The sequence below is a fragment of the Hylobates moloch genome, unplaced genomic scaffold (assembly GCF_009828535.3).
Source record: "Hylobates moloch isolate HMO894 unplaced genomic scaffold, HMol_V3 SCAFFOLD_14, whole genome shotgun sequence".
Lineage (NCBI taxonomy): Eukaryota > Metazoa > Chordata > Mammalia > Primates > Hylobatidae > Hylobates > Hylobates moloch.
The window spans coordinates 32,469,724-32,485,692 of record NW_026652289.1 but is presented as its reverse complement, the minus strand read 5'-3'; the positions used below and the strand labels follow the sequence as shown (position 1 = coordinate 32,485,692).

Here is a 15,969-nt window from a genome sequence, read left to right as displayed (position 1 = left end):
GAAGTAGAGACAGGGGAAAATGAGAAATGGCTTCTGATGGGTACAGGGTTTCTTTTTAAGGTGGTGAAAATGTTTAACATTTGAATGTGGTGTTGGTGGCACAATTCTGTAAATATACTAAAAAATATTGAATTGTACATGTTAAATGGGTGAATTGCATGGTATGTAAATTATACCTCCAAAAAAATAAAAAAGTTAGGAAGCCTCCTTCTCAGCTTCATCAACTTTTAACCTTCACACCTTTTAACCTATGGCTTATCCTGAATTTCATGCTGCAGCTGCCTGTTCTTCATTTATGGTGCTTAAGTTTTACCTCCCAAATTCTCCTGAGTCAAGCTTGCATCCACGAACCCCGAAAAATAAATAAAAGAAATAAAGACTATAACCAGGTTCAGACTTCAGCATGACTTTAAATTTCATGACTTTATGGAACAAAAAAATAGTATGCTTTAAAAAGCAAAATGGAACTCTCCTGAAGAAATGTCTCTCCCAGATGATGGCCCCTTGAAGATAAGGGCGGTCACAGACTCCATAGCCAATATTTCAGCTCTAGGCATGGGCTTTAATGGTCCAGGCTACCCCTCCAGCCAGCCTCATCTTCCCTCAAGATGAGATCAGAGGCTAAACAGACAAAGGAAGTGAAGACTGTGACAGTCACTCTTCTTTAATCCTCTCTGCCACTTCAGACTATTAGCAAGAAACAAGTCACATTCTCATGGCCTCTCCATGGCTGCTCTAAGGCCACAGCCTGTGATAACCCACAGCCAGAACCTCTGGGATCCTTCAGAGTCACATTTACCTGATCCTAGTGTACTGGACATGTCATTTTGGACATGCCACCAGCTCAGCATCCAGCCCATATAGTAGTCAGGGAAAATTGCCACCATGTGTGAAGTTGGTACGATGCCTTTCCCATCGTGAATGCCAAAGGGGGCCATTCTCCATCTGCTGGCATTGGCCTGACCTTAGAGCTGGTCATTCAGATGCTTTTCTTGGGATTGAATCTGGAGCAGACAATGTTATCCAGCAGCAGCAGCAGATGGCATCTTGCCGGGGCAGCGGCGGCCGTGACTGCTGCTGATGAAAAGATAGTCACAGTCTCTCAGCTTCCTGGCTTTCCTGATTGCCTTGGTTTCCACTGTCATCCAAGTCTAGTCCACTAGCCTTCCTTCAACGATGTGAGTCACCTCCAATGAAGTATTTTATTTAAGATACTAAGAAAGAGGTAGATTCTATTGCCTACAACCAAGAACCCCGACTTATACATCCAGCATCTTCCACACCCTCCTTTAGAGAAACTGATGACTCCATTTTGGTTGTCTGAACCTTAAGTGTAGCAGAGGTACCTGTTTTTAGGATTTATAACTGAGAAGTACACAGCCTGCAGCATTTGTCAGTTTCTCCCTCTGTTTAGCCTCTGACCTCGTCTTGCTGACAATGGGCACTCACTTGCTCATTTGTCTCTTCGTTCTCTCCCATTTTTGCCCCGGTCTTCCTGTTGGAAATTTGACAATGGCACTCTTAGTTACTGCTTAAGGTGGTTTTTTTCCTTGTAAAGGAGGCTGCTGGCTTCCCTGAATAGCCTTTAAAAGATGCTTGGTAGATGAAAAAAACATATCACCTATGCTGTGAGTAGAACAATACTTTTGTGCTGGGTTAACTATGTAAGCATTGCAATACTTCAACAATACTCAGATGGAAAGGACAGTTACAAAATATTGAGATGGAGAGATATCTGTGTGTTTAAAACCCCACATGTCACTGCTGTGAAAAATTCCTGAGCCTTCACAGCAATGCTTCTGTCCTTTAAGGACTTTGATTGTGACTCACTCACTTTTCGGTCAGTCTCAGGAGCCCACTGATGCCCACATGAAGTTCTTAGCCCATCTCCCGTCTTTAGTCATTTGACTCAATTCTAGCAATTCCTGGCAATTTAAAAATGAACTCTGTTAACAACTCTTCAGTATCTCTGCTTGGAATTCTCTTGGAAGCAAATGTACTTGTTTACCCCTGGGTCATTCCCAGTTCCTTTTTCTCTCTTCAGCTACTGAAGTCTCCTTGTTCTCATCCCTTGTGCATTCTCTAGGTTCTGCAATTTTTACTCATATAAAAATATCAGAAGAAATTGTGATTTTATTTACATAAAAAAATCTGAGGCTATTGTTTTAAATATGAAATATTTGCAAGAAAAATGCCTGCGGTTATTTCTTCGTACTTTGGGGGAAGCAATAGTAACGGATGAGGCATCTCAGCCTCAGCTGTGTTTTTTGCTAATACTATGGAATTCTTAAACCCTATTTTCGACTTCAGCTGCCAAAAGTTTCCAAGAAGACAATGTAGCTAATGTAGGGGGTTCATGGTCATTCTTTTCTAACCTCACGGGTATAGAACCCAACGTGTAAATGAAGCCTGTTGAGCTACCTCCTCAGATGGACACCATTCCATTCGACCTTAGGATGGAAGGAATGAAACCAGCTGGGCCACAGGTTTATCACTATTCGAAGCAACATTTTTGTAAAGTATTAAAAAATATGACAGTCTAACTTTTGCTGATATAAGAACTCCAATCCAAGCTGAGGCTTTGGACAACATCTGGTGATTATTCATCCAATTCATACTGTAAATTCCATACCAGCTTAGAAGATATCGCTACAGAACATATCTCTCAGATAGAGGAGAGCAACAAGAAATTATCTCTACAGAACAGAAGGTCTCTCTCAGACAGACAGCAGGAACAAGAAATGGCAAGGTGGGCAAACAAGTCAAACTGAAGTAAACGTATTTTTCTGACTGACAAAGTGAAAAGATGCAATTGAGTTAACATTCGCAATCTCTGAATATTATTATGGTTGGAAGATATGAGTTGGCAAGAGCTTTTGAAGGTCAGGTGACCAGCTAGGTTATAGGTGACCAGCATTCTCTGGTGAAGGGAAAGTCAGCTCTGTAACAGAAGGACCTTCTCTGTCTTGCTCGCTATTGCCTACTCAGAGCTGGCCACACAGTAGACACCAAGTGAATATTTATTGAACGAATGGATGTAAAGCTTACTGGGGCTAGAATGCATTTTTGAACAATCAAAGAGTGATGCTTCAGCCAACCATAAAATCTGATTTAATTATCTAAAAACAACTTCATTTTTATTAGTTGTAAAACAATTCTTAAAATTTGGTTAAAGGGTCGGGTAAACATGTTTATCTACATTAGTCTGTTTGTGCTTTCTTTGAAACCAGCTCTACAAACTCAGCCCCCAAAAAATAGTATGCCTTTAAGATAAAACACAAAGGAAAACATTAGCAGCTACGCACCTCCTGTGCACAGTGTTAAGACCAAGCCCACTGCAAATTCCAATTCTAAATGCATTTAAAATTGTACCATTTCACATGAAGAAGACAACGCAAATGATAGAATGACTTAACCTTGAAGGATATTTACTGTTTCTAAGTTAGTGCATTTAAAAAAACTATAAATGCCTTAGGCTATAACTGTAAAAAAAAACTGAAGAGAAAAAAAAAAGAAAAATATCCTATACTGTAATGTAGAGGAGCAATTAACTTACTACAAGACAAAAAATAATTTTAAGGAATTCTCCTATACAAAATTTTACAATTATATTAAAGCCTGGAAGAAATTCATAATAGACCTAGAGATTCAAAAAAAAAGAAAAATTCAGAATATTTGTGACAAAAATATGGTATCACCTCAAAGATGTCATTAAGTGGTATCAGGATGCTCCCAAGTATCCATTTATTCTTTTTAGTTACACACCCCCAGCCCCCACCCCAGTTACACCTGGCATGTGGCTGTCTGCTCCATGAAGCAGCATTCTCCAGCCTCCCCAGACGTGGCACGTGTGACTATGCCTCAGTCAATGACATGGGGGTGGAATTGATTTGCATAATCTCCCTAAAGACCAAGCTGCATGTCCTGGTTTCTCTCTGCCTTCCTGATAAGCTGGAGATGTGGCTGACAGGACAGGAGTGATTTTTAAAGCCAATTAGCTCATTAGCCCTGGGCCACTCATCACTCATGTCTGTACTGTGACATGCAAGAGAAATGAATTTCTATCTTAGTTATTGAATTTTGAGTTCCATTTGTTATAACAGGTGAGACTGTGACTCTAATAATACAGAGAAAATAACAGAAAAGATAAGTAAACAAGAGCTATCCTTTGTATTGTTTCCCGGTAGACTTTAAAACATGGAGACTTCTGCTCAACAAAAGATACCATTAAGGTTGGGCACAGTGACTCACACCTGTAATCCCAGCACTTTGGGAGGCTGAGGTGAGTGGATCACCTGAGGTCAGGAGTTCGAGGATCAGCCTGACCAACATGGTGAAACCCCATCTCTACTAAAAATACAAAAATTACCCGGGCATGGTGGCAGGTGCCTGTAATCCCAGCTACTCTGGAGGTTGAGGCAGGAGAATTTCTTGAACCCTGGAGGCGGAAGTTGTAGTGAGCCAAGATTACACCACTGCACTCCAGCCTTGGTGACAGAGCAAGACTTCGTCTCAAAGAAAAAAAAAAAAACAGTAAGAGAATTAAAAAGCCACACTACAGACTGGGAGAAAATATCTGCAACATAAAGAACTTTTATCTAGAATATATAAAGAACTTCTATAACTCAATTTAAAAAAATAATCCAGGGACTTTTTCCATCATAAGTCCATTGGGAGCCTGGGTTTCCACTAATGCTCTGTTACCTGCCCCTGGGTTTCCACTAATGCTCTGTTACCTGCCCTGGGGAGGAGCATCCTAAGTCCATTGGGAGCCTGGGTTTCCATTAATGCTCTGTTACATGCCCTAGAGAGGAGCATCGTAAGTCCATTGGGAGCCTGGGTTTCCATTAATGCTCTGTTACATGCCCTGGAGAGGAGCATCATGTCTTTGCTCTTCTTACAGGGCTTCTTTCTTGAAGCTTGGGCCAGTTGTCAAGTTAATGCCTCTCAACTCCAAATTCATCCTTTTTGCCTGCTCTGGGAAAATGGATCCAATCCCTTTACATATTTTCCCTTTGCCAGCTGGTCAGGAAGCTTTGTCAGAAGAGGTTCATGGAGCAAGATGGCGGGAGGAAAGGGTTTTGCTTTTGAGATCCGGGGCACACAGTGAAGGGCTCCAGCAACCCCCAGCCGCCAGCAGATTTCAGCACCTCCCTTGGGTTATTGTGGCAGCGTGCCTCCAGGGAGATACCTGCTAACGAGCAGCTCTCCCAGAGCCCTATAGGGCAGATTTATGGCAAGTTCCAGAGGGCTGGTTTCCAGCAAGTTCTGCTGGTACCATAAAGACTCCTTTCAAGAGGGTCTGCATGTCAGCCTGTGGGGAGCCTCTTTCTTGGGTGCTCAATATCCCAGAGGTGTGACTGCTTCTTATACCTGTTAGTCCTATATTCGTCAGGGTTGTTACTAGCCAATCTCACATTACTCTAATCCTGACTGGACGCAGCCTGCCTTGATGGAAATGTCCAACCATCTTTGTGTGCTTTACTCTAATAGTAGATATCAAAGGCTGAGGGTATTCTGAGCAAGTCAAAAAAGGGCTCGGAAGTCCAAATGAGAAGGGAGAGCCCTCTCATTTTCCTTCCTAACACTGTTGGTAGAGTTTGCTTTACTTTATTGTGCTTATGAATTAGGTGATGACTTGAGGTTTCAGGAAGATGTGATTCTGCCCTTTTGCTCCCACTGATGCAAAAATTTAAATTAATGTCTCCATGAGCCAGCTGTCACTTTCCACTAGGGCAATACTTTCGCATTGTTACTAAACATAATTGGGATATTTTCCTAGCAAAACTAATAAACCTCAAAAATGCCAATTAGACATAGTCAAGTTCCCTTCCAGGCCAGAGCTCTCCCCTCATGCTCTTCTCTTCAAGATGTGTTTCTCTTGGCTCTGTAATAAAACTTCACAATATACTATGATCTAGGTTGCCATCTATCAGCCCCTTCCTAACCTAAATCTTGAGCCAATGAATTAATTCTTAGAAATGCTCCAGGCAGCTACTGCTGTCTCCTGTTGTGTGCAAAAGAAACTCCACTTGGGGAAGGTTCTGTCGGAGGCTTTTTGTCCAAAATGATTCCACCTCTGTCTGGAGGCAGCTCCCTATCTTCCCTCTTCCTGCACTCTCCTGTAACTGAGATGCTTGCAGGAGAGCCCTGGGCGGTTGGACCCCTGCCTACTTTTCCAGTCCTTCTGTGCTCCGCTTCCCCTCAGTCTGTGATACTGCAATTGTGAGGGGTCTGCTTTCTAATCTTTGAAAGCAAAAGGCAAAGTTCTTGTTTTCTTCTTTTTTCTTTTTGACATAAGATCTTGCTCTGTCACCCAGGCTGGAGTTTAGTGGCATGATCACGGCTCACTGAAGCCTTGACCTTCTGGGCTCAAGCAATCCTCCCACCTCAGCCTCCTAAGTAGCTGGGACCACAGGCGTGCACCACCACACCCAGCTAGTTTTTCATTTTTAGTAGTGACGAGGTCTTACTATATTGCCCAGGCTGGTCTCAAGCTCCTGGGCTCAAGCAATCCTTCCACCTCAGCTTTCCAAAGTGCTGGAATTACTGTCAAAGTTCTTTTTTTTAGCCTTGAGGCATGTGCATAGGCCATTCCTTCTGCCTGGAATGTTTTGCTCACCCCTTCACCTCACTCTCTCCTCCTTAATCCTCAAGTCTCCATTTAAGCATCTATAAGATCCTCATCTAGGCTTTCCAGAGCCCCAGATCTCCCAACGTTCCATAACCTGGCATACAGTAAGTGTACAAATAGTAAGTGCTCAATACATATACCACAGCGGTCAAGCACATGGATTTTGGAGCCAGGCTCCTCAGGTCTAAAGCCTAGTTTTGACACTTAACTAGCCACGTGCCCATGGACGACTAGCATGACCTCAGTTTTCCCATCTACAAGAGGGAGTTGATCATTGTACCTCCCTGCAGGGTTATTAGAATGAGTAAGTGGGTAAACGCTTGTAAATCGCTTTATTTCATGTCTGTTAAATGATAAATTGGAGTCAAGCTATTAAATACCATGAAATTGCCCTTCTAAGGAAGGGAACTAAATAAACTTCCAGGTCCTAAAATTCTTTAATTGACACTTATTAAGTTAGAAGAAGTTATTTAAAAATAATACTCAGTGCTAACTACAATATAGTAAAACTACTGCACGCATCTGTTACTGGTGGCAACACAAATGATACTATCCTTTTGGAAACTAGATAATACATTTTAGGAGTCACTAAAATGTTCAAGTGTACCTGGGAATATACATAAAACATAAAACTGGACACAAGTTTTGAAAGCTACAGTTAATAAATAGCACTTCAATGTTAGCAATATTAGTTTTTTAAAAACCAGAATGTTTAAGCACATTTGAAATATTAACTCCAGATAATAATATCTAATGTTAAAAATTATAAAATTTATCAACATGAGAATTCCTAATGACATATTAAAAAGTAAAATCCAAATTCAAAGTTATATCATACTATAATTATACGATGAATATGATCTCATTAGATGATACTATCTTACACATATCATACGTATGTGTGTGGGTATAAAAATAAAAACTAGAAAGAAACATAAAAAATAATTGATGTACTAACATGATAAATTCTGGGTGGCTTAAACTTTTAAAATATTGTTACTACTGATTCAACATTAGGAAAATTTATCACTCTTTTCTTATTTGATTATTCAAATCAGTGAAAGCAAATTTTATTCTAAAAATCATGCAACATCTAGCCCAGCGCTACAGATATGAAGAAACTGAGTCCAGGGAAATATAGTTGCTGTATCTGAGTGAACCCAGGAAAGCCAGAAGCCAGTGTTTTTCCAATACACACCTAGTTTCCCCTGAGTAAATGGTGATTTATTTCACATTAATATTTTTAAGAGGCTAATTTTTATAGTAAATGTTTCATATACAAAAGCTAATGGCTTGACACAGATAATACGTGGATTAAACTGATTTGAAGTAAGGCAAGTTTGTTACCTACATAAAAACTTATCACAGCCATTTTACTCACACAAACAGCTAACTATTGGAATCTTTTCGATTTTAACAATTTCAGAGAAAATACAAAGTGTACTCCCTTAGTCAGCAGGAAGACAGGCTCTTGAAATCTACCTGTAAAATGACTTTACAGTGTGGAGGTAATAAAGACACAATGGCACATGGCTTTCCAAGAGGCAGTGCTCACCAAAATGGAATTCTCCCAAGGCCCCTTCACCTTAATCCGCTTGGGCTCATCTTGGCCTCATCATTACCTCGACAGAGATTGCCAAAGGCCCTCTCAGGACCAGGGAGGTAAGTGATCCAGGAAGTTGACTTAGACTGGTAATGTGGATAGAAATTTGCAGAAAAACAGGTATGTCTGAAGTCAGAGGGGTGTAAAACAAAGTCACAGAACAGATATGTCTTAGAAGAATGTAAATCTTAGGGTTCAAAAAAAGGGGTCCAAGGTGATGGGGAGGAACACTATGAGATGGATAGTTCCGTTTTCAAAGGTAGAACTCCCCTCCCCACCTTTTGGTTGTTCACTTGAGGAATGTAAAATGTAAGTTGGTGGCTGGGTAAGCAGGCAATGGTGTTGCAACACTAAGAAATGTTAAACCAAGGAGCATCCTCTCAGCATTTCCTTTCCAGTTGCTGGTAAACATCTTGCTCCTCTCCACTGGCCATCTTCATGAACTCTCCTCCCTCACCTGGTGAGTTACACATCATGCCTCACAAATTACCCTATTATTAGCGTCAGGCACAAGTGACTGGTCCAGGGCAGAGCAAAGGAGTTGGGAACCTGCTGCCAGTAAGTCACAAAGGGCCTAAGGTTAGTCACCTGGTTCTGTCTCAGCTTTCCCATTTGAGAGACTAAAGGAGTGCCTTAGTGTCTGCAAAGACCTCCTGTGTGCCACTCAAGGGTGCTGCACTGGCTTCCCATCACCTTATCCGGTTAGAAAGGGGTGGGTAAGGCCATTATACAGATTGCAAGCTAGCAGTTGATGAATACAGTAAAAATAACAAACAAAAATGAGTGAATGCAGCACTTCACATACCACAAGCAGCTATAAGTCTTGCACAGAGCCTAAAAACTTTCGAGAGAACAGTGGCCCTGCAGTCAGGAAACCCAGTTTAAGGATCAGTCCTGTCACTTAATAGCTGAGTGATCTCAGCAACTCGATCTCTCTGAATATTTGTTTACTGGCCTGTTAAATGGGGTTAATTCCACCTACCATAAAGACCTGTCGTGCGACTAAGAGAGATTAGGTACACAGACATACCTGAACACGGTAATGTGCTGGCTAAGTGTTATGTAGTAACCTCATCTTATTATCCTCACCTACTGGGTACAGGAAAGAATCAGATGTCAGGCTGGTTTAAACAATAAAATTAAATATTAAGTTTTAAAAGATTTCCCAGAGAGAGAAATGGGAGAATGTCCCCCATGGTGTTCTCACCTCTCTCACTACTGGATAGGTAACTGGTTTCACCGCCGTCTTTCAGTAAGGAAAGCCTACATAACCGGTACCAACTGTGCTGAGTAAAGTACCCAGGGACAGGCCCTGGAGAGTCTGTGTTGCGGTGTCAGGTAGTTCCAAGCTTTCCAAAGATGGGCCTCACCTGGGAGAATGCCCAGCTCTCCCTCCCAACCCCAGCAAACGGGAGTAGGATTTCCAGGACAAGACATGTGAGAACCCAGGACCTAGTGGCTTGCCAATAAAAGGAGTTTGGGAATCTGAATGCCATTTTCACCACTTTCCAACTACATGGCTTAGAGTAAGCGATGTTTTCTAAGCCCTGAATTCCTCACAGAGCCTGAAAACTTAGAACTGTGGCTCTGGAGTCAGGAAGCCCAGTTTGAAAGTCAGTCCTGTCACTGAATAGCTAACGGATCTAGGACAAGTCAGTCTGTAAAAATAGACACAACATTTTATGTTTATTTTGTAAGTTCTAGATCAGGATTAAATAAAGTACATCATGTGTCTCAATTACCTAATGTAATGCCTGGCACATGGCAAGTGCCCGATATACTGTTGGCATTGGCACTGCAGTCACTATTTACATTTCCTCATCGATGGCACTGTGCCTCCAAGTGGCACGATGGCCAGCCAGCAGTCCCTCATTTCCTACAACACCCTGATCAGGGTTTAGGTCACCCTGACCAAGTGTTGATGGGGGACTGGCTTTTCTGAGGGATAGTGTCATTTGCAGGGTGACTCATTTCCTCAGTGACAGCAGCATTTCTTACCTCATGAAACTTGCTTGGGCAGTGCCACCAAAGAAATCATTTTATGAAAAACAGTAGGACCTAGAGGAGGGTGTGAGGACATCTCTTGATCAAGAAGGAATTTGGAACATCTGTCTCTCGCCCACTGATAAAGAGGAAGCCGGGTCACTTTTAGGAAAGGATTTGGGGTTACTAAGGTACACTGATGAAGCAAGCTCCAAATTTTAATATTTTAAAATATGTTTTTGTTATGTAATGTTTGCAGGCAGGGTTTCCTGTTGTACAGCCTACAGCCCCCGCAAGATAAAGCACCCCTTGGAAAAGAACAAGATGACAAAGTTCCTAGTAGTTCTTGGAGGAGGGTGGGGTGCAGTGGGTGTGAGTGCTTACAGGAGAGGCAGGGAAATAGTGAAGGAGTACAGAAAAACATCCCCAAATATAGTCTCAACTGCTTTCTTCTCAGACTCCGAAACCACAAGAAAAGTTAGAGCAATATCTCTGGCCAAGGGCCAATGGCATTGAGCTGGGGGATTAGGCACCTGTTGGAATAGTTACTGTTTTCTACCTTGAGCAAATGGGGATGGGTCATTCATCTCTCTGGCCAGGGCAGCTGCTCCCTCTGTCAGTGATCACCAGCCCTTGCTAACTACTCACCAAGAGAAAATAAATCATAAGACCTCATACTGGAAAAAGGCTAGTCTTTTCTGTCTAGCCCTATCTAATGCAAGAATCCTCTTAAAGAAAAAAATGTATAACACCCCGATTTTAAATAGATAGGGGGTGACAGAGACAGAGAGATAGACAAAGACAAACACAGAATGACTGAGACACAGAGAGAGGGACAAAGAGACAGAGAGAGACACACACACAGAGTGACAGAGAGAGACAGGGACAGAGAGAGAGAGAGAAGGACAGAGAGAAAGAGAAAGAGAGAGAGAGAGAAGGACAGAGAGAGAAAGAGAGAGAGAGAATGGCTCATACGGGATATCTGCAGTGCCTGGAACATTACAGAATAAATTTCATTTATTCAATTTTTTTGATTAATGATTAAATCTATGACTTCGAATTTAGAGATACTTACTTGCAAAGATGTCTGGCAGAAAAAGTCTTGGGCATATTGCTTGAAAATGTAACATATTATTTAAAAATAAAAATTTCCAGACTTTTCAAATATACATTCTTTCAAAGGAGTATCCTTAAATTTCTGTCAACATGCATTTACACAATTTTCACATCATCTCTCTGCCTATTAGTGAAAACTAGCTGGTATGAATGTGAGACGATACTGTGCTCACATACACGGGGTTTCCTAGCTCAACACCACGCCAGGCACATCATCAGCTCCTTTTCCCTGGGGGATCAAACATGTGCCAATGTGATCTTCTGATTCTCCTTTATTGATCTTTATTTGGTGCCAATGGGTTCCTAAGCCTTCTTTTTAAAATGCTTTCTGTAAGACTTATTGGATATTTTATTTAAAAAAATTCTGCCTGGCTGGGCGCGGTGGCTCATGCCTGTAATCCCAGCACTTTGGGAGGCTGAGGCGGGCGGATCACCAGGTCAGGAGTACGAGACCAGCCTGACCAACATGGTGAAACCATCTCTACTAAAAATACAAAATTAGCCGGGCGTGGTGGTGTGCGTCTGTGATCCCAGCTACTCAGGATGCTGAGGCAGGAGAATCGCTTGAACCCGGGAGGCAGAAGTTGCAGTGGGCCGAGATCGCGTCACCGTACTCCAGCCTGGGTGACAGAGAAAGACTCCATCTCAAAAAAAAAAAAAAAAAAAAAAAATCCGCCAAAAAATACTTGGCCAAAGTGCTACTGTGAATCACAAGCCCAAATTTTGTGGAGGAGAACCCTGGAGATGAGACAGTGATGGAGGTGGACTTGGAGTTGAACTGACCACTCTGACCCCCTTCACTCCCATCCCCACCTTCCAACAGCAGCTCCGGGTGCTATGTGAGGGGATTCAGAGTTTCTCGATGTTATTCACGTTCATGAAATTTAAATATAGATGTCTTTAGGTTGCTCTAAAGGAAAGAAATGCTCTGAAAAAAAGTGAACGGAAGGGTCATATGATATTCAGCTTCAAATATACCAATTATTCCCTGGAATATACATATGAAAGACACTAAACCTACATGGATTCTAAAAATATACCAAGAGACACCCATCTGAGCCTCAGTGATATCCTCTTGTTTGGAGAGAGGGAGAGCCTTAGATTGTTTCTCTTCCCTGCCCAGTGAAGCTGTTTCTCAGTAAACTGCTCTTCCTGCTAGTACACAAGGTTGGGAATGTCACTCATCTGCCATCTTATGAAATCCCAGCCACTCCAACCTTTGCCATGCTGCTAGGTCGATGTTTATGGAGCATGGAGGTGGAAGAAGAGCAATACTTAGATATTCCACAGCAATTCTGAAATTGCTCAGCCTTTGTCACTCTGTCACACATCAGTCAAAGGTATGATTAAGTGCCAACTGTGTACCAGGACACTATGCTTGATCCTCAGGGGCAGCCCCACACTTACATCTGGCCTTAATTTAAAAGACCCCCCTCTGGCCCTCCTCTGGCCTCACTTCTCCCTTGGGTGAGGAGTCGATAGGTTCAAGTAGACATGCACACCCACATCCATGCCCCCTCTCCAGACTTGGTAGGTAATCAAGGATCCTAGGATTCCCTGCCTGAGCAGCTCTGAGCCCACTTCCAGGACCTGCACGGGCCCCTTTCTAGGTCTGTCCTCTTAAAACTGACAGCACAGTATAATGCTAGGCCTGGAGAAGGCCCAAAGAAGACTTGGGGAGGGGAAGGCAGGGGACGTAGCATGCAGTGGCCACACACATGCACACCAGGCTCCTAGCGGAGCAGGACATAAGTGGGGCTGGGAGGAAAGACCGGGCCCAGCTGAGGGCTGGTGCCTCCATTTGTATTCTTGCCCTGTGTCCTGCAAATGTTAGGGGTAGGCCTGTCCACAGGGCCTTGGGATAGGTCTGAACCTCCAGAAGTCCTGTGAATTCTGGAAGCCAAAGATCTGTTCGGGCTGTGTAGCCACCAGAGGGGCTGATAGCATGACCAAGACAGAAGTCCTCATGTGGCTCCTGAAGGCCCCGCTGAACTGCTCCTTCTCACAGCGAGCACTTTCTTTGTGAGCAGGAAGTATTTCTTCACTCTGTGGCTTACAATGCTTCCTCCTTCTCTTCCTCCCAGTAGGCTACCTCTTCACCACTGTCACCTTCACTAAAAAGCAGGCTGGGAAAATACATGTGTGATGAACTGCCTTTGCTGTTTAGCAAAACTTTTGGTAAGGTGTAGAAAATGATAGGCCCAAGGCAGGGGGTTACCTTGGATGGGAGCCCCTTCGGCCTGAGCCCGCCACCGTCCCACTAGGAGTGGGCAGGGTGGGGAGGAGGGGAAGCTCTGTGTGAGCAAGCACAGCTGGTGCAGGGAGAGCATAGACCTGGGATCAGGCATCCAGCAGCATAAATATCTGGTTCTTGCAGGTCAAAACTGGGAATAATAACACCAGCTTTTCACAGACCATTACAAAAAGTAAATGAGATGATTAAAATTATAACGAACAACTGTATATACCACAGCTTATAATGTTGCACCCACACTCATTGAATCCTTACAACAATAATAATTATTCATGCTTCCAATCTGCAGGTGAACAATGAAGTTTAGAGCGATAAAGCAACTGCTCAAGGTGATACAGAGCCAGACTCAAATTTAGGCATTAACGGTAAAAGTGCAATTCCTCCCCTCTACGTTACCTGACTTTGCCTTTCATCAATATTTGTGAACATGCTTCATGAATGACTCTTCCTCATACAAATGATCATATTTTATCATTTGGGGTCATATTTTATGATTTTGAAGGGATGTGGTTTTGAAGGGATGTGGAAGGCCTTAGCTTTCCAGGTAAGACGCTGGAAGCTAGAGGCCTGCCCAGCACAGCCAGCTCTTCCTTCCTTCCCATCAGAACAGTAAGTGTTGTGGGGATGGGAAGACCAGAGCACAGACAGCAAACGCCACCCAATGATGGCTCTTTGCTACCGGCTGCTGTCACAAGAAGCTTTCTCCTGCATCTCTCCCTTCAAAAGGAAAGAATACAAATCTATAGTATTTCATAGAGAATAGCATGGTACTGGCTTTGCCCAAACTCCACTTGTCCCTAGAATATGCAAAACAATGCCAGATAATCAAATTCTGAGTCACAGATGTTAATTTCCCAAGATTATAGTTAAGAAAACACAGTAGAGGTAAAATAAAATAAAATAATTACCTGAGTATATATGATAGCTTTCTACTGAGGAACTCAAATACTGTATATATGTATATATATAAATGTCAGCTTTTGTTTCACAACATCCCTGAAGAAGCATAAAAAGAGAAACATAATTAATATATTATAGAACTGTGCCCATAAGCATCCTTCTATAATAGGTCTAAAACTTAAGTCAGAGTTTCAAACCAATGGGAGAGCTTGGTGCTGGCCAAGCTGGGCCTACCAATCACTTTGGACTGGTGCATGGGGCTTTAAAACAATTTGAGCCAACACTGAAAATTCAGGAATTTGCACATAGAAATCCAGATTTGCAGCTTCACTCAGAAACTCAGAAGACTGGGAAGAATCACTGGACCCACAGGCCTTAAATGGAACACGCACTTACCAACCTGGCCAACTGTTTTCAGGCACCTGACCGGCTTTCTAGGGCAGTTAACTTTGTGACTCCTTACGTTGCTAACATTTCTCAATACGAATTATGTCTTCAAGTCAGTGCAACTTGAGCAGAGATAGTAAGGGCCTAGCACAGCCTGGTGTAACAATTACAGTTTGTCATAGCACATGGGTTTTCAAATGACCAGTTGTGAACCATTAGTGCACTGGTTCCCAACCCTGGTTCTACATGTGAATTCCTTGGGAGAGATTTTTAGACCATGCTTTCTACCTAACCAGATCAACTAAACCAAGATCTCTGAAGGTGCAGTCCTGGTATCAGTATTGTCACTGCTGTATTGTTAGTGTAATATAATTATTAAAGTATAACATACAGATGGTAAAGAAGCAAAGCACAAAAGAACATGACCAGCACCCCAGACTCTTCCTCATGCCTCTCCCTGTCACCACCATGGATTCATCTTGCCTGCTCTTGAACTTTATGTAAATACAATTGTTTTGAGCACATTCCTTGGCATCTGGATTCTTTCACTCAACTTTTAGGACTGAGATGCATCTATATTGTTGCATGTAACAGTAGCAAACTCATTTTCATCGACTTCTAATATTCCATCCCATGACTATATCACTATATCACGATCTGTTTTCCCATTCTGTTGTCGATGGAAATATGTTGTTTTGAGTTTGGGATAACACTTAAAGGTACCATTTATGAACATTCTTGAACATGCTTTAGGTAAATACGTGAATGCATTTCTGTAGAACATATACCTGGGAGTGGAAACGCCAGGTCATAAGGCATATGTATATTCAGTTTAACAGATATTGCTGAACAGTTTTTCAAAGCTGTTGTGACTATTTACACTCCTCCCAGTGACGTATGAGAGTTGCAGTGGTTTAATATCCTTGCCAACATTTCTATTGTCTGTCTTTTAAATTTTCACCTTTCTGGTGGGTGTGTAGTGGTACTTCATTGTGGTTTTAATCTGCATTCCCCAGAAAGCTAACAAGGTTGAGTATGTTTCATGTTTCTTGGCTGTCTGAATATGTTTTTCTGTGAAGTACCTGTTCAAAC

The 15,969-nt window shown here is 42.4% G+C and overlaps 1 protein-coding gene across 2 annotated transcripts in view; it reads right to left on the bottom strand.

Moving 5' to 3' along the window:
* Window positions 1-15,969, bottom strand: part of CERS3 (ceramide synthase 3) — a 141,347-nt gene that overhangs the window by 104,359 nt on the left and 21,019 nt on the right. For both annotated transcript variants that reach the window (XR_009209833.1, XM_058427931.1), the window contains exon 2: window positions 14,499-14,586. The gene's annotated coding sequence lies outside the window, so the exon portion shown is untranslated. The remainder of the gene's footprint in view (window positions 1-14,498; window positions 14,587-15,969) is intronic.